This window comes from Macaca fascicularis, chromosome Y (assembly GCF_037993035.2).
Source record: "Macaca fascicularis isolate 582-1 chromosome Y, T2T-MFA8v1.1".
NCBI classification, from domain to species: domain Eukaryota; kingdom Metazoa; phylum Chordata; class Mammalia; order Primates; family Cercopithecidae; genus Macaca; species Macaca fascicularis.
This window is the reverse complement of record NC_132903.1, coordinates 12,923,791-12,942,933: the sequence shown is the minus strand read 5'-3', so window position 1 is coordinate 12,942,933 and position 19,143 is coordinate 12,923,791.

Genomic DNA, 19,143 nt, shown 5'->3' with positions numbered 1-19,143 from the left:
TATATCTGTTGATGAGGAAACCAGCCCCACACCAGCCAGCATGTACCCCGAGTTCAGCAGAGACAAGGGAGTTAGAAAGAGACAGAATAAGCATTTAAAGGCAGGTCCAGGGGACCGGAATGTTGGAGGCTTGATCATGGCCCAGAGCTCCTTGGCTCCACCTAATTTAATGGTTTACAAGATCTTGGTTCTTAGGGCAAATGGGAGGGTTTAGGAAGGGATGAGGAAAAGGATTAATCAGTGAAAGAGAACTCATGAGTCATTCAATAAGATGTATAGGAGTGGCAGTTTCTGTGAATTTCCTTGAGCAAAGGTGTGGGTCTATACTACTTAAGATCTTTAGCTTATCATTACTGAAATAGGTGAGAGTCGGTTTCAGGAGGAGTATTTGATTACACTCCACAGCTTCAAAGGAGTGTTACACTCCTGAATCACCCATGGAATGCCACTGAGTGGAATGCTATTGGGGCATAAAGACCCGAAGGCAATAATGAAACTTTTCTCCTCAGAGGCCTCCCATGGCTCCACATGGGTGTCTCACACAGGGGAGACAAACCCATCTGGCACCCCAGAAACTCTCTTTCCCACATGTCCCCTTTGGTCATCTCCATGAATTATGTTTGATTAATAACTGCCATTGCTATCATGGCTCGTTCTTGGTGTCTGGCTTCTCTCCCAAGGCACCGTCTGCATCTGTACACTAAAAACAAATAGCAAAAACAGACACAACCCAAAATAAAATTTGCAATTTTTGATCCACCTATGGTTTTAATCCGCTTTAAAGGATTGATACTAGAAAGGCCATGAGTGATTCCAGCAACAATATTAGCTCCAGGAAATGGGCTGACATGAGCCTGATATGTGCCCAAAATTTGTTGTTTTTTGCTTTTTTTTTTTTCAGTTTAGCAATATCTAATGTTAAATTATCTTCTTGTGATGTCTAATCATCTGCCAGTGGTGTTCAGTGGTATTATAAGTGCTAGGAGTAACACAAAGATCAGAAGTATTCCAACCACATTGCATTTGAATTCTATGCTCCAAGCACATAATCCGATCTCCCATCCAAATTACTGTTTGACAGAGATCATTAATTTGATTTGCCAGCTTTTTATCTATTTGGCTTTGGGAATTCAAAAACTTAAAACTTTTCTTCCAACTATCCACAAAGCCCACAGTTTGATTAGAAGAGTGCAAAGCAACACTAGCAGCAACAGCAGTAGGTGTGACAGCTATAAGGCCCATGATCACAGCTATTAAAGTAAACATGGATCTCTTTGATCTATTAAGTATTCATTTTAGTACTTCATTGATAATATGTATGGAGGGAGAGGTCTTCCAAATCTACTGAGGGAAACAGGTATCCAATTTTTTCTCAGGCCTTAACCAGTAAAATGCTATTATCTTGTTAAAGGTAGAATTAATGTAGGTAAAAAGATGAGAGTTGAGGCATGATATGGTTTGAGAGTCAGGTAGGATATTAATTTTTTCCACTGCCAACAAAAAAAAGATGTTTAGCACAACTCTGAAATGAGACCTTCCTATTAGATGTTATGACTATCAAAGTTTTTTACACTGGGTCTCTGTTTTATATTCTCCTTTCCAAATCTGAATTGGGGGTAGAGCCATCATTAATATCCACAGTTCTGGATGTTCTGGACTTATAATTGGATCAATCATTTTTGGGCATGGAGGAGCCATACCATTCTCCTCCCACTAAGTAGGGTAACTTTTTTCAATTTGTCTACATAATTTTGGTGCATTATCTGGGTAGTCATTTGCAAAAGGAGCCTTCCTACAATTTTTGCTTTGTCCAGTACAAGTTAATGCAAAGTGTCCCCTAGGGGCCCAATCAATGATGGTTCCATAGGAATGATTTTGTAGTACAGCAGTGCTCTTTGCAAGACAATCTCCCCAGGTTAGCACCTCTAGCTTTTCAGACTATTTACTGGCCTGCCTATGGCAGGGATTCTTATTAGGTTTAAATTTATTAATCTGGCGCTGTGTCATAACATAGCCTGCTCAAGTTATTTAATGGTGTCCAAAGATTGAAATGTTTTTCCCCTGATTACATGAATAGAGGCTTTTGATCCATTATGTGCAGGGACAATTACCATACAACTTTAATTATAATTTAAACATCTAGCTGTGGGACCCAGGCAGATGGGAGAAAAGTAATAACCATTGTGGTTTTGATTTGCATTTCTCTGATGGCCAGTGATGATGAGCATTTTTTCATGTGTCTGTTGGCTGCATAAATATCTTCTTTTGAGAAGTGTCTATTAATATCTTTCACCTACTTTTTGATGGGATTGTACTTTTTTTATTGTAAATTTGTTAGAGTTCTTTGTAGATTTGGATATTAGTCCTTTGTCAGATGAGTAGATTGCAAAAATTCTCTCCCATTCTGTAGGTTGCCTGTTCACTCTGATGGTAGTTTCTTTTGCTGTGCAGAAGCTCTTTAGTTTAATTAGATCTCATTTGTCAATTTTGTTTTTTTGTTGCCATTGTTTTTCCTGTTTTAGACATAAAGTCTTTGCCCATGCCAATGTCCTGAATGGTATTGCCTAGCTTTTCTTCTGGGTTTTTTATTGTTTTAGGGCTAACATTTAAGTCTTTAATCCATCTTGAATTAATTTTTATATAAGGTGTAAGGAAGGGATCCAGTTACAGCTTTCTACATATAACTAGCCAGTGTTCCCAGAACCATTTGTTAAATAGGGAATGCTTTCCCTATTTCTTGTTTTTGTCAGGTTTGTCAAAGATCAGGTGGTTGTAGATGTATGGTATTATCTCAGAGGGCTCTGTTCGGTTCCATTGGTCTATACCTCTGTTTTGGTACCAGTACCATACTGTTTTGGTTACTGTAACCTTCTAGTATAGTTTGAAGTAGGGTAGCGTGATGCCTCCAGCTTTGTTCTTTTGACTTAGGATTTTCTTGGCAATGTGGGCTCTTTTTTGGTTCCATATGAACTTTAAAGTACCATCTCACACCAGTTAGAATGGCAATCATTAAAAAGTCAGGAAACGGCCGGGCACGGTGGCTCAAGCCTGTAATCCCAGCACTTTGGGAGGCCAAGACGGGTGAGGTCAGGAGATCGAGACCATCCTGGCTAACACGGTGAAACCCCGTCTCTACTAAAAAATACAAAAAAAAACTAGCCGGGCGAGGTGGCGGGCGCCTGTAGTCCCAGCTACTCGGGAGGCTGAGGCAGGAGAATGGTCTAAACCCGGGAGGCGGAGCTTGCAGTGAGCACCCCAGCCTGGGCGACAGAGCAAGACTCTGTCTCAAAAAAAAAAAAAAAAAAAAAAAAGTCAGGAAACAACAGGTGCTGGAGAGGATGTGGAGAAATAGGAACACTTTTACACTGTTAGTGGGATTGTAAACTAGTTCAACCATTGTAGAAGACAGTGTGGTGATTCCTTAATAATCTAGAACTAGAAATGCCATTTGACCCAGTCATCCCATTACTGGGTATATACTCAAAAATTTATAAATCATGTTGCTATAAAGACACATGCACACGTATGTTCATTGCAGCACTATTCACAATAGTGAAGACTTGGAGTCATCCCAAATGTCCATCAGTGACAGACTGGATTAAGAAAATGTGACACATATACATCATGGAATACTATGCAGCCATAAAAAAGGATGAGTTTGTGTCCCTTGTATGGACATGGATGAACTGGAAACCATCATTCTCAGCAAACTATTGCAAGGACAAAAAACCAAACACCACATGTTCTAACTCAGAGGTGGGAATTGAACAATGAGAATACTTGGACACAGGACAGGGAGGATCACAAACTGGGGGCTGTTGTGGGGTGGGGCAAGGGGGGAGGGATAGCATTGGCAGATATACCTAATGTAAATGATGAGTTAATGGGTGCAGCACACCAACATGGCACATGTGTACATATGTAACAAATTTGCACATTGTGCCCATGTATGTACCCTATAATTTAAAGTATAATAAAAAATAAAAAGTGATAACCAATGGAAACATTCATTAACTTTCTTTCCTCCCCTGGATGAATAGGACCTTGGTTATCTGTTGGTCTGGGCAACCAGACACTATCATTAGCATAAACCTCCACCGGGGTGTCTAACCTTGTAACAGGCCTAATCAGTGGTGGGGAGGAATGTAGCCCCAATAAGTATAATTTTGATCTGCCTCAGCTATAGGGAGACACACCACCAGGGAGATTACTGCCATCATAGCTTTTATTAGATTACTGGTGGTCAGCGGTTTGTTCTGAGACCTCAGATTCTCTTCTGCAATGTAAGCTAGTCTCTTCCTATCTGCCCCAAGGTCAGTGGAGTTGCTTGGTGAGTTTTACTGGTTTCCATCTCAGCCATCTGATGAACTGGGGGCTCAGGGACATTGCGAGGTCTTTTTCTCTTCCTTGGATTCTGGCTCATGGCACAGCTTAAGATGTCCTTTGTGTACCCAGACAGAAAGCTGATTCTCTGCTCTCAAGATACAAGCAAACCCTTGACCCCAACAAGACCCACTGAGGCTTTTGTTTGGGCCAGTTTTTTTTTGCCATTGATAAAGAGCTATGATTGACACATCTGCTCCTGTGTTAACCAGATTTTTTTCCTTCAATAGTGACCATACAAACAGGTCTATTGTCAGATACTTGATTTACCCAATAGATAACCTTGCCTGCTGAATTTGTGTTTCCAAATCCTCTGCTCTTTTTTTCTGAGCTTTCTCCTAAGTTACCATATGGTAAAAGCAACAGTTGAGCTATTCTGTCACCTGGATTAGCACTCCAGGGAACAGTGGAGGAGATAACAATCTGAATTTATCCCTGGCAATTAGTGTCCACTGCTCCAGTATGTACTTGGAAAGGATACAGCTTCAGTACAGCATCAATCTACTGCCCACATTTAGCTGTGGAGGGGGACAATTGCTGTACATTTGCAGAGGTATAGACTGGGCTGGGAACACTCCATTTGGAGTTGGGGACATCCCATCCTGAATTGGGAATGCTCCCTTTTGAATTGGGGCCCAGTCCCTCATGTGTTTTTTGTTACCCTTAGTCCAGCCATTGCCTGAGCAAGAAGACTGGCCTTATATAAGTGTCCCCTAATGCCATCACAGGCTTTAATGTATTCACTTTCACCTAAAGATTTTTCCTCATTTAGATCTGTCTTTCCCTTAATAGGTCTAATTGCTGCCTGTCATTCTGTATTAGCATTTTCATAAGCAAGCTGCTGAAGAATCCTGGCATGAGAATCTGAATTAGTCTTTTGAGCCCCATCTTGCAAACAGGTGATAAAATCTGGATAACTCTCCCTTGGACTTTGTCAAAATGAGTTAACAGAAGGATAAGTAGTCATGCATTTTTTCCCAGGCTCTTAGGCATATAGTTTTCAGTTGATCAACAGGCTCATCCATTAGCATCTGTTGATTTAGAGTACCCCAATGTCTGTCCAATTCAAAGCAATTGATCAGATGTGATATTTACAGGAGTTTGGGCTTCAGCATTTCTGTGTGCCTGATTTGTTGCTTTATCTGCCCACCAGGTTTCAAATTGAAGAAATTCAGAGGGTGACAGGGTGAATTGGGCTAATGCTTCCCAATCCATAGGTATTAAACACCTGTTAAAAGCCACAGATTGTAACAAGGAATGAAGAATTTGGCCCATACTGTCCAATTGCTTGCTTTAAGTATTTTAATATTTGAAAAGGAAATGCCTCCCAGGGTGCTTGAGCAGGTTCTCTGGGATCCTCAGCTGGGGAAATAATTACTGGAAACTGCCAGGCATCCAAATCCCCCATTTCTCTACCTGGTGAATAGATGCCTGGATTGTCCCTGTGACATAATTTGTATTTGGGATGGCTCACAGTATTCCTCTACCATAACTAACAGGCAGACAAGCCTGGATCATTCCGTCACCATAATTGGCTGTTGGGCAAGCCTGAAGCTTACCTTCACCAAAGTTGATGGTGGGATGTGCAACAATGGGAGCAGCAAGCTGCCTCTCACCCTCCCTTTCCAAAAATTTATAAGGCTGAGGCAGGGATGGCCATTCTGGACCTTCCCCTAAAGGCACAGGAGTTGGCACTGTTTCTGTAATAAGTAGAACTGTTTCTTTCGTAAGTTTTTGAAAGTTAGCATATATAGCTTCCCATTTCTCCCCTTTTTTTAAACTAGACTGTGATGATTATCAGACTTCCCGAGTTCAGCAGATACAAAGAGGTAGAAGGAGACAGAAAAAGTGTTTAAAGGGCAGATCCAGGAGATCGGACTGTCAGATACTTGCTCATGGCCCAGAGCTCTTTGATTCCACCTAAGTTGTTGGTTTACAAACTCTTTGTTCTTAGGGCAGGTGGAAGGGGTAGGAAGGGAAGAGAAAAAGGATTAATCAGTGAAGGAGAACTCATGAGTCATGTATAGCAGTGGCAGTTTCTATGAATTTCCTTGAGCAAAGGTGTGTGTCTATACTACTTAAGACTTTATGCTATACTACTTAAAACTTATAGGGACTGAAACTAGTGGGAGTCGGTTTCAGGAAAAGCCAAGATGTTTGAATATACTGCACTGCTTCAAGGGAATGTTATCTCCCTGAGCAACCTGTGTAATGCCACTGAGCGGTTATACTCTGGGGGCATAAATACGTGAAAACAATAAGGAGACTTTTCCTACCCCTTCCACCTGCCCTAAGAACAAAGAGTTTGTAAACCAACAACTTAGGTGGAATCAAAGAGCTCTGGGCCATGAGCAAGTATCCGACAGTCCGATCCCCTGGACCTGCCTTTTAAACACTTTTTCTGTCTCCTTCTACAATCAATTGTGGATTTTGTTGTTTTATTGTCGTTGTTTGTTTGTTTGTTTTTGGTTACTTCATAAACATGCCTATTTGGGATTTTTTTTTTTTAATTGGGAGAAGCTCTCTTCTGTGTAGAACAGCTCTTTCAAAATATCTCAGTGTTTTGTTATACTGTTACACAACAGATTTAACTATATTTTCCAGCAGTGCTGGTGTGTCAGATTCCATTGTTCTAGAAGAGGCAATGTCCCAACCCTAATTTTACTTTTCTAATTCTAGTAGCTATAGGAACTTTTGAAAGTTTTGTTTAAGTAGTCTAATACTTTTTATGTAAAGAGCATTAAATTTTGCTATGTATAAACTTTCACAATCTAAAAATGAATCAACATTTCAGTCCTTGAATCCCAGCACTTTTGGGAAGCTGAGTTAGGTAGATCATGAGGTCAGGAGATTGAGACCATCCAGGCTAAAATGGTAAAACCCCATCTCTACTAAAAACACAAAAAATTAGCTAGGTGTGATGGCAGGCACCTGTAGTCCTAGCTACTCAAGAGGCTGAGACCAGAGAATGGCATGAATCTGGGAGGTAGAGCATACAGTGAGACAAGATCACACCAATGCACTCCAGCCTTGGCAACAGAGTGAGACTACATCTAAAAAAAAAAAAAAAAAAAAATCAGTCACACCCAATGGCTTCCTAAAGTTCTGATGAAGTGTTATAACAAATATTTGTAGATAATAGTCAATATTTGTGCATACTTATTGTAAAGATCTATTTAGGTGGAAATAATTGTGGGTGCACTAAGAGTAATAAAATAAAATTATAGCTTCATTTACTTGTTACCATATATAAATCCTCTCTTCCTTTGTTCTCAATATAGTGTCACTTTTGAATATGTGCATAGTAAAGATTTCACATTGTTATAAAATCAAGTCTGTGAGTGCTACTTGTTTTATTTCTGGCAAAAAATCTCTTTAGCAATTTAAGAACATAGTATAATCCATTGGCTGTATTGGACATAAAAGTGCCACTAACAGTTCTGAAGTTCTGTGTATAAAGTTATAACTTTTCTGACTAGTTTTGCAACAAATACAATCAACCTACCCATAAGATTAACAAGGCATAAACTTGGGCAAAGCACAATAAGAGCCCCTGCGTATTTGGTTGTTTTTTCAAGTCAGTTGTACAAAAGTCTATGGAAAGATTTACTCAGGAATATAAAGAAACCTAGTTCTAAAAGTTACCCTCTAGAGTAGCAGTGTTTGAACTCCTTATCTGTCAATATGATTCAAAATTTGGATTCTCTGCATCTGACGTATCTTAGTGAGTCCTAGTCTTTGTCAGTATTGTCACATGATCATTCATAATTGAGGTGCTGACTCTGGATCATCACCCTTCATTCATACATGGCAGGAGAAGAGTCAGCAGTTCAGTTGGTGTGCTATTTGTCACAATACTTGCTACCTTCTGTTTAAGTAGCACTTTTGTGAAATTATTTAATTCACATTAACCAAATTGGAAACTGTAAATAACAGATAAGATCATCAGCACTCTCTCAACTGTCAAAAGTGATCTTGCTGCAAAAGCAAGGACTCCTACAGGTTTAAGTAGAGTTTTTTTCTCCAGGTCTGCCTTGTAAAACTTGATTTTCAAGAGATGAAAATGAAGTCAATTATAGGGGAAGAACTCTATATTTATAAACTGATGAAATACTTGAAGCCCATTCATTAAGTATGAAGACCAAAGGTTTCACAATAAAGATGCTATCTCAGTATGTTCCTGCTGCTATAACACAATACCTTAGACTAGGTAAGTTACAAAGGCAGATAGGTATTTCTTATAGTTTTAGAGGCTGGGAAGTCCAAGATCAAAGCACTGGCAGTTTCAAAGTCTGGTAAAGGCCTGGTCCTCTGCTTCTAAGATGGCACCTTCTTGCTGTGTTCTCCAGAGAGGACAAATACAGTATCCTCAGATGACAGAAGGATAAAAAAGCATAGTTAGTTAGTTCCATTGAGTTGTTTTATAATGTCACTAATTGCACTCTTAATTTCCTTCAAAAGTCCCCACATTTTAATTCTATCACATTGGAGGGTTTAAATTCCAACATATGAATTCTGGAAGGACTCACACATTCAAAGTTCAGGTATCAAATGTAAAGACCACAGGCAATATTGTACAATTCATAATGCCTAGGAAAATCTGTGTTTTTATGTTCAGAGAGAAAACAGAAAAGCACTGGGATAAATGACCTCATGTTTTCCAGATGGCAGCCCTTCACTGGAGAGGAAAAAATAGCTTAACCTTCAAATAGTAGGCCTGGAGTTAATCAATAATATAGGTTATACTCCTTTAAAAATTTAGGAACAAAATAATGTTTAAAAAAATGTTCTTTTTAATGTAATTAAATTTTGCTCTGACTGGAGAAGGTGTTTGACTAGATTATTCTTGGTTCATACTCTATAGTATGAAATAAAATTGTGGGCAAAAAAACTCACTGGATTACACACAGATTTTTATTGAGTTTAATCTGATGACAGAGAAACATTTACAGAGGAGTAAATATTATATAACTTCTCATTGTATTTAAGTTAGAAGCTGGGCAGTAAATGTGGTCACCAAGAGTCATCTGAATCTTCTTTAGAAAAGTCTGTTGAATTATTAAGGGAAAGACAATGGTTATAATGTAAAAAAATTTAAAATTTATCTCAGATATATTTGATATCTTCATAATGTTCTCAATTTCTTCCCTGGGGAGTTTGTGCCTTAGCTTACAAGTTATATTAGGATCAATTTCACAAGTTAGAAAACTCAATCAACTGTTTCTATAGTCGATAATTTTTAATAATTCAATAACTGCTTTCAGGCAAATTCCTAATCATTTCTCTTGGCTGACAAAATGAATGATTAGCAGTTTGTGTATGGAACATGGTGTGTTGGGAAACCAGGTACATTTTGACTTTGTCACTAGATTGAAGCATGTACGTAGGGTGACTTCCTGAATGATCCTTCTTGAGCTCCGCTTACATGGAAGAAAGGGAAGAATTTCAAAATTAGGTGTGAATTAATTTTATAAAATACTTTGTTCTAAGAACAATTGTCAGAACATATATGTAATTTAAAAGCCTTAAAATGTGATGACTCATAAAAATTAAATTTAGCAAGCACCTCAAAATAAACCATCAAATATGCATTTAACACCAAGATACTTCAGACTTATATAAAATGTTAATGCGGTACTCATGTACTTGCAGTATGATGATAGGTCTTTTTGTTATTCCTAAAACAATGAGCCATCCAAACCTTTACAAAGTTTGGCAAATCAAAATCTCTGAAATGTTTTACCTTAAGCAAAAGCTATACATTTTTGTCAAAAGAGTGAAACATTTAAAAGACTCAAGGATCCATATAAACTTTGGATTTTTAATTCTTTTTACCTACTTGCCTTCAATGGAGAAGAAATATTACCATTCCAAGAAGTTAAAATAAACCACAGAAGCCCTGGATGTCTTCCACCCACAGATTCCCCTGTCCATGGGCATTGGCAACTTATCTGCAGACTCCTGGCCTTGCTTATACTGGATGATTTTTATGTATTTCTCTAAAGGTATTTCTCTTAATTCATTGTTTTAATTCATTTTTTTCAATCTTTACTGATTCCTGAATCATTCTCTCTAAAACAGATGGATGCCAAAGCAGAAAATACACAAATACATTTGTAAAATATTTTACCTGTTTAAAAATGCAATAATATAATCCCAATTCTTCAATAACAGCATATATGCCAGTGAACTAATTTTTAAAATTTAAGTCATTGCAATCATCAATGGAAGAAAAATAGGTCATCTCAATGAAGGAAGCGATTAATTTCCCTCAAATGTCTTGTGCTTTAGATTTGAATTAACCAGGAACCTGGGGAATATTCACCTGTTGATGTAATTCAAGCAGGACTTAGCAGGTGTGTTAACTGGGCAGAGAAATTCATCTGCTAGACCAGAATCAGAACACAAAAGCAAATAAGAGAACCAGAAGAAAGAGGGAGGCAGTGTATGGCCCTGGAAGCAATCTTGGACTGGCAGCCACCTCCACCCTTTTGTTTTTTTATTGCCAGGTAGCTGACATTAACAGCCCTTCTTTAAACTCTGTTTTATTTGTTGTTTTTTGTTTTTTGTTTGTTTGCTTGGTTGGTTCATTGATTTTTTTTGTTTGTTTGTTTCTTTTGTTTTGTTTTGTCTTCTTTTGAAATGGAGTCCTGCAAATGGATGGCAGCCCTTCCAAGGGTTTCAGAGATAAATCTGATGTGGATCCTTTCCATATCTTACTCCACTCTTGATTTGTCTACCTAGCCTCACACCCACATTTCTGATAATTTGCTTCCATAAACATGTAGAAACTCCACAGCACCATCTTCATCCCAGGCATGATCATTCCAGTCCTTCAATCATGCTCTGTCTTCCATACACCCAGTAACCAGCGCTAGCACATTTGCACTCCCTGTCCTGTGGCTGCAACAGGGATCTTCCTCATCATCTCCCTGGAATACTGAAACAGCCCTGTCAAGTTTCTCCATGAATTCATTCTCTGCCTTGCAGCAACCTGTGGTCATCTGCACCAGGCATTCTCCAAGGGGAAGATGTGGACCTGATGTGCAGCATCTCTGCTCTGGTAGAGTCCAATGCCATAGTATTCTGGGCTCTGATAACCTGCCTTTTTCTTTCCAGATTGATTTCCTATAACACCACCAACATTGCACTAGAAATGTTTCATCTGTACCAACCCAGTTGCTAGGGCTTGGCTATTGTATTTTTCTTGCTTAGTATTTGCCTTCACTGTCTCCTCAGCCTGTCATAGAGGCTGATATGCTATTGGAGAGTCAACTAAAATTCCATATTCTCCTTATTTTAAAGTGAAAATTAACTACTCCAGCACCTTACTTGCACAGTATCTTGTACCTGTTTCTTGAAAACATACACATATGAGTTTCTTCTACTTCTATTTTTCCAGAGAAGGTCCATATTTCAACAAATTATCTGTTCCCTCTGTATCTTGGTATGGGTCCTTACATCTCAAATGTTTAAATAAACTTCATTCTCAGAGACAATTATGCTGAACTATCTCTTCCGGTTCTGACCCATGACCTATTTTTGTTTATAACCTAGCAATGAAAATAAGCAGAAAAATTTATAAGTTCACCAAAGGACTCTGAACCTACTTGCTCTGCCTTGTTCTAGAGTCGCCAACACGGGCTGAGTTAGTTTCAAAAATAGGAGAAAATAAGACAGTTTTTTCTCTATCTCCACACACCATCTCTTCTCAATCCTTGTCATGAAATTAAAGTACTTGAAGAGACAATTAATCATTCTGCAGGCAGAAATGCAACTTTCTCTGTGCTAGAAGAAGAAGAATAAAAAGGTTACTCATAAATGAGATTTATTTCTTATGTGGAATAGTAATTTCAAGATAGGAATGTTGTTTATGTACTTCTTTATTAAGAAAGAAAGAGGAAGAAAAACTACTTCTCTCCTCTGGTGTATATTTTGTACACACATAGTGGAATACTGAAAACTCTTTTGACACAACAGAATTAAATGAAGTATGTCTATTGGGCACCTCATGTCAGGGACAGCAAATTTCAGCCTTTTCAATTTTATTTGGGCCCAGAGGAAGAAGTAAAATGATGAATTTAAAAATTTCTCAATAACAACAATGTTATTCACTATGCTGCTTAATATTTATTATTAATAATAATTATTATTATTATTTGTGGTGGGGTCTCACTCTGTCTAAAAGGCTGGAGTGCAGTTGAGTAGTCAACTCAATGCAACCTCCACCTCCAGGGTTCAAGTGATTCTCCTTCCTCAGCCTCCCAAGTAGCTGGGACTACAGGAGCCTGCTACAGGAGCCTGCCACCATACCTGGTTAATTTTTGTATTTTTAGTAGAGATGGTGTTTCACCATGTTAGCCAGGATGGTCTCGATCTCCCAACCTCATGATCTACTCGCCTCACCCTCCCAAAGTGCTGGAATTACAGACATGAGCCACTGCACCCAGGCGATAATTTTAAAAACCAGTGTTATAATCTGCATTACCTCTCAGAGGCAGAACGCCAATCTACTCAGTTGAATTCTCTTACCTTGTTATGTTATTTTTACTCCCTTTCCCAGGTCTGTGACAAATGGCTGCCAATCAGAAACTCCCTCTTGTGGCCATGGCCCCTACCCAAGGCCCCTACTTCAGCACATCCCTGCTGCAGTCCTGGGTAATGGCTTGCTGGCCATCTGCCTCAGTGACTAGAAATTCAGAATGTCAAAATCAACTTGGTTTAATTCACTGTTGTATGGTCAGCCGCAAGGAAACTTTCCAGCAGAGACAGGCTGTAGATCAGGTCTTACAGAGCACAGGCTCTAGATCACATCTCACAGAGTGCTTTCCAAAGCACATTTACTCTGGAATCAGCAAAATCAAACTTCTCAAAATCCCTTGCCTCTTTAAGTAATTCTGTATGTTCCTCAATGCCATGACTATAACCAAGAAACTGCTAACTAGATGTTTTGGAAATATTTTTAAGATGATGTATTTCCAATGTTTGGCAGGGACCAAGAGGTGGCTTTACCTGAGAAACTGTCTTTCGTATTTGAGGATTAAACACTTTGGTCCCAAAAGAAAAGGGTCTGGCTGTTTGCTTATCCCTGGAACAAAGGAGAAAGCTCCCACTGTTGTGGGAATTGAGGGACAGGAGAGACCATGGGGTGGAACAGGAGGATTTTATAGGGTGAACCTTGACTTAGTGGATGGGCAAGAAATCTTATAGAAGCATAACAAAGAGTGCTGTAACTGTGGTTGTAACTTTAACACCAAAAACTGGTGTTGTAACTCAGGCATGTCTCAGGACCTTTGTAATAATACATAGATGTATTGTTACAAATACATAATTGTATTTGTGCCTAATTGTTCCTAGCACACAGGCCCCTGACCATTTGGGTGGCAATGGCCATTATGCCCATGGCCCACAGATCCAGTAGAGGCCAGAGGGCACCTGACGGATATTGGTAGCATTAAGTTGGATTGAATAACAGGAATTTACAAAATTTTTGTAAACTTCCAGACGTTTTTATAAGAAAATAACTGTGAGAGCAGAACAAAGAATAATGGTAAGGGGTGAGAGTTCTAAAGAGGGGGAAATTGATAATAAGAACTTGTTTTCTCATTCCTGTTCCTGGAACCCATTCTTTACAGACCCTGTCTCTGCTGATAGTACTATCAGGACCCCAGCAGGGCCTGGCTTATCATGGGGTTTTGGAGTGAGTCAGCACAGTACAGGGAAAACTTTTTTTCAGCATTCTCTGCTTCATTTGCCCCTTTGATGCTTTTTATAAATGAGGTTTAATAGACAGCATCATCACCATTTAATTCTTCAAGGAGGGGACACTTCCCTGTTTGGCAGGGGTTAATATTTATTTAGAGCCATTAGTTGAATGGTCATGTGTTTGTTCACAAGAGCCTCTATGGCTGCTTCAATGTTTTGAATAAGGAGGGTAAGAGACAAAGGAGAACAAGGCAGAATCCTACTATGGCAAGAACTATTCTTCCTAAGGTCTTAAATTCTTCAAGGGATGAAAGCCAGTCCCTGAAGAGGGAAACTGGAGACTAGTCTTTCCAGGTCTGGACTGTAACGTGAGCCAATTTTGGGATGTTGGCAGTTATATTCTTGATGACCTTTCTGTTGGTATTGATTTCTAGGCAGCAATTAGTTAGATTGAACTTGCCACACATCTCTCCTTCCTGGACTAGGAGGTAGTTAAGGCCAGTCTATTTTGATGAATAGCATTCTTCATTTTTGTGGTTTGTTGAGCCAGCAGATTCAGGGCCTTTGTGGTGTCATAAGTAATGATTTTCAGCACTGCCTGTAACCTTATGATGTGGTAGAGCATGTAAAAATGGGTGCAGTATTCCCTTATTGCATTTTCTGCCCAGTTGACTGGGTCATGATATAGGATATTTTTAGGGCGCCATTATTGTTTTATCAGTTTCTTATGGCTATGTCCTTTGTTTGTTTGTTTGTTTGTTTTGTATTTGTTTTATCATAGGCCAGGTATTCTAAAGATTCTCCCTGTTTTAATGGGATTAGAAATAAGGACAGCCTAACTGTTCCTAGCACACAGGCCCCTGATCATTTGGGTGGCAATGGCCATTATGCCCATGGCCCACAGATCCAGTAGAGGCCAGAGGGCATCTGACAGATATTGGTAGCATTAAGTTGGAATGAATAAAAGGGAATCCAGAGAATGGGCCTGGTTGGGGCAGTTTGGAATTACTTTTACCCCAACATACCATTTTCTCTAATGTTTTATTGTGATATTGTTGTTCTAGGCAAGCTGACTTTCCTACTGGGTCTGTAAACGTTTTCTCCAATGAGCAATACAGAATTTTCAGATATTCTGGCTTGTGAATGCAGGTTCAAGGGAAGAGACAGGAAGAGTGAAGTTATCTTGGAGCGTTAGCTTTCTTTCCTCCCATGGCCACTGTTGCCCCATGTTGGTCACTCCACAAACATAGCATAAGGAGATATGTAGGCTGCTGGCTATGTTTTCAGCCAGTTGAACAAACAGGATTCTGCTTAAGGTAGAGGGCTGAAAGAGTTTCTGGTTGATATTTTTACAGAATGTTTTAAAAACTTGGAGTTTTTGGGTGGAATGGATCTGAGTTTTTTGAAATATATAAATAGACTTTTGGATGTGACTTCTGGCCACTAACTTGTATTCCTAGCAGAGCCCTTAAACCTGTAGTATGTATGGGCAGATCCAGCTTTAAGATTATGAAATGTACAAAATTGCACATGCTTGTCTTACAATTGTTTTTGCTAGTATTTTGGTAAGTATGACTGGCCCTGGTGCTTATAGGTTAGAGGACTGAATTATGCTGTTCTAGCAAGTTGTCTCTGATAAACTGGCAAAGCAAGCAAGGGGTGCACATATATTTTTGTGTGAACAATTATAGTGCTTTTCAGAATTGGAGACTACAGGAAAGGTTGAGCCCATGGATGTTAAAGACTACAGGAAATGTTAAGCCCATGGATGTTAACTGGCACATATTAAAGAATAAGGACATAACTCATTCATGAGAGGGTGAGAACTTGATTCAGTGTAGCAGGTTCCTCCTGTTTTTCTTTTTTTTTTGGATAGAGTCTTGCTCTGCCACCCAGGCTGGAGTACAATGGGACAATCTTGGCTCACTGCAACCTCTGCCTCCTGGATTCAAGTGATTCTCCTGCCTCAGTCTCCCAAGTAGCTGGAATTAGAGGCACCTACCACCAGGCCCAGCTAATTTTTGTATTTTTAGTAGAGACAGGGTTTCAGTACATTGGCTAGACTGGTCTCAAACTCCTGACATCGTGACCAACCTGCTTCGTCCTCCAAAAGTGCTGGGATTACTGGTGTGAGCCACAGAACCAGGCCAGCAGGTTTTCTTCTTTTGACCCACGAATTTTAAAAGAGGTCCCAGGTAGGAATTTAGGGTTATAACATTCATAACACTAGCCATTTCCTGGGTCACAGACTAAGTAGGTTGTCTGGTTGTGAGTACAAGTTCCTAGGTGGATCCCTGTACAGTTTTAATGACAGTGGTATAACAAGATTTTGGTTATGATGCTCCCTGAACAAGCATTGTGAGTGAAGTGGGGGCACTCTTCTATGGTCTTCTTTTCTGACATGAATAGGGGGATTATTATAATTAGGGGGAAAAGAATTGGGCTTAGTTTTCCTTGTGCCTAGAGTAGGAACGAGGTAAAGAGTAACTTGTGTATACCTAGAAGGAACAGGATAGGTCTTTACCTGGGGGAGGAGGTTGAGCAAACTGACTGAACAATAGTAAAACAAAGATTGGATTTAAGATTTTTATCCTTGTTTTATTACTATTTTACTCCAGCTTAGACCGTACATAGACCAGACAGCAGGGCTGTCAACTCCTCAAGTTTTAGCTAAGCAGAGACTGTTCAGCTTTCAGAGTAACCAGAGCAGGATTGTCATCATTTCCAATGGCAGCTTGGTCCTGTCATAGGATGAGCCAGCTCAGATGGTCTGGTTCTTGGTGACTGGTCCACTTGTCTTGGGCTGCCAGTTTTAGCTGACTGTGGTAGATCCATTGCAGAATTTCTGTAACTTTAACAATACTGGGAGTGGACAAGGTTACAGTATGGGGCCCATCCCAATTGGGTCCTAGAGTGGGTGGATTTTATTTCTGACCTACACAGAGTCCCCGGGTCTAAAGTGGTGTGCTGGGTTTGTTTGACTTATGGACAATCTTTCTAATACCCAGCCATGGACCATTTGTATAGCTTTCTTTATTGCCTACATTTGCCTTCTTAAAGTTTATTCCCCTAGTTTGCAAATGTCTCCCCTAATTTGATCTATGATTGTGGGGAGCCAGTGCAAGATTTCATTGGACAAATATCCAGTTTGTTTGTTGGGATGGGGGACGTACCTGACTCAGAGGAGAACCAGAAGCATGACTTGGTTCCATCTCAGACGGGTTTCTTGACAATATTTTTATTATTATTATTATACTTTAAGTTCTAGGGTACATGTGCATAACGTGCAGGTTTGTTACATATGTATACTTGTGCCATATTGCTGTGCTGTACCCATCAACTCGTCAGCACCCATCAACTCGTCATTTACATCAGGTATAACTCCCAATGCAATCCCTCTCCCCTCCCCCCTCCCCATGATAGGCCCCGGTGTGTGATGTTCCCCTTCCCGAGTCCAAGTGATCTCATTGTTCAGTTCCCACCTATGAGTGAGAACATGTGGTGTTTGGTTTTCTGTTCTTGTGATAGTTTGCTACGAATGATGGTTTCCAGCTGCATCCATGTCCCTACAAAGGACGCAAACTCATCCTTTTTGATGGCTGCATAGTATTCCATGGTGTATATGTGCCACAATTTCTTAATCCAGTCTGTCACTGATGGACATTTGGGTTGATTCCAAGTCTTTGCTATTGTGAATAGTGCCGCAATGAACATACGTGTGCATGTGTCTTTATAGCAGTATGATTTATAATCCTTTGGGTATATACCCAGTAATGGGATGGCTGGGTCATATGGTACATCTAGTTCTAGATCCTTGAGGAATCGCCATACTGTTTTCCATAATGATTGAACTAGTTTACAATCCCACCAACAGTGTAAAAGTGTCCCTATTTCTCCACATCCTCTCCAGCACCTGTTGTTTCCTGACTTTTTAATGATCGCCATTCTAACTGGTGTGAGATGGTATCTGATTGTGGTTTTGATTTGCATTTCTCTGATGGCCAGTGATGATGAGCATTTTTTCATGTGTCTGTTGGCTGTATGAATGTCTTCTTTTGAGAAATGTCTGTTCATATCCTTTGCCCACTTTTTGACGGGGTTGTTTGTTTTTTTCTTGTAAATTAGTTTGAGTTCTTTGTAGTTTCTGGATATGAGCCCTTTGTCAGATGAGTAGATTGCAAAAATTTTCTCCCATTCTGTAGGTTGCCTGTTCACTCTGATGGTAGTTTCTTTTGGTGTGTAGAAGCTCTTTAGTTTAATTAGATCCCATTTGTCAATTCTGGCTTTTGCTGCCGTTGCTTTTGGTGTTTTAGACATGAAGTCTTTGCCCATGCCTATGTCCCGAATGGTACTATCTAGGTTTTCCTCTAGGGTTTTTATGGTATTAGGTCTAACATTTAAGTCTCTAATCCATCTTGAATTAATTTTCGTACAAGGAGTAAGGAAAGGATCCAGTTTCAGCTTTCTACTTATGGCTAGCCAATTTTCCCAGCACCATTTATTAAATAGGGAATCCTTTCCCCATTTCTTGTTTCTCTCAGGTTTGTCAAAGATCAGATGGCTGTGGCAATATTTTTTTAGTAGGTGTTTGAGTGTCTGGTTCATGCACTCCACTTTTCCTGAGCTTTGCAGGAGGTAGGCTATGTGTAGTTCCCATTTTATTTTTAACAGCTGTGTTAGTCCCTGAACTATCTCAGTCATACATTCCAGTCCATTTTCTAACACTAGAGTTAGAGGTAGTCTAAATCTAAGGATAATGTCTCAACAGTACTTCAGTTACTTCTTTTGATTTCTCTGTTCAGGTGGGGAAAGACTTAACCCATCCTGAAAAGGTGCAGACAAGTGCCAGAATGTACTGATAGCCCCCTGATCAAGGCAGCTCAGTGAAGTTTACAAGAAGGTTTTCATAGGGTGTGGCTCCCATTTCCTGAATTTCCAGGGGCCAAGTGGGCCCTTGTCATGGGTTGTTCTGGACATAAGTTAGACATTGTTTATAGATGTATCAAGTAATGGCAGTGAGCTGTTGCACATAGAAATGGTGTCCTAATAATATTT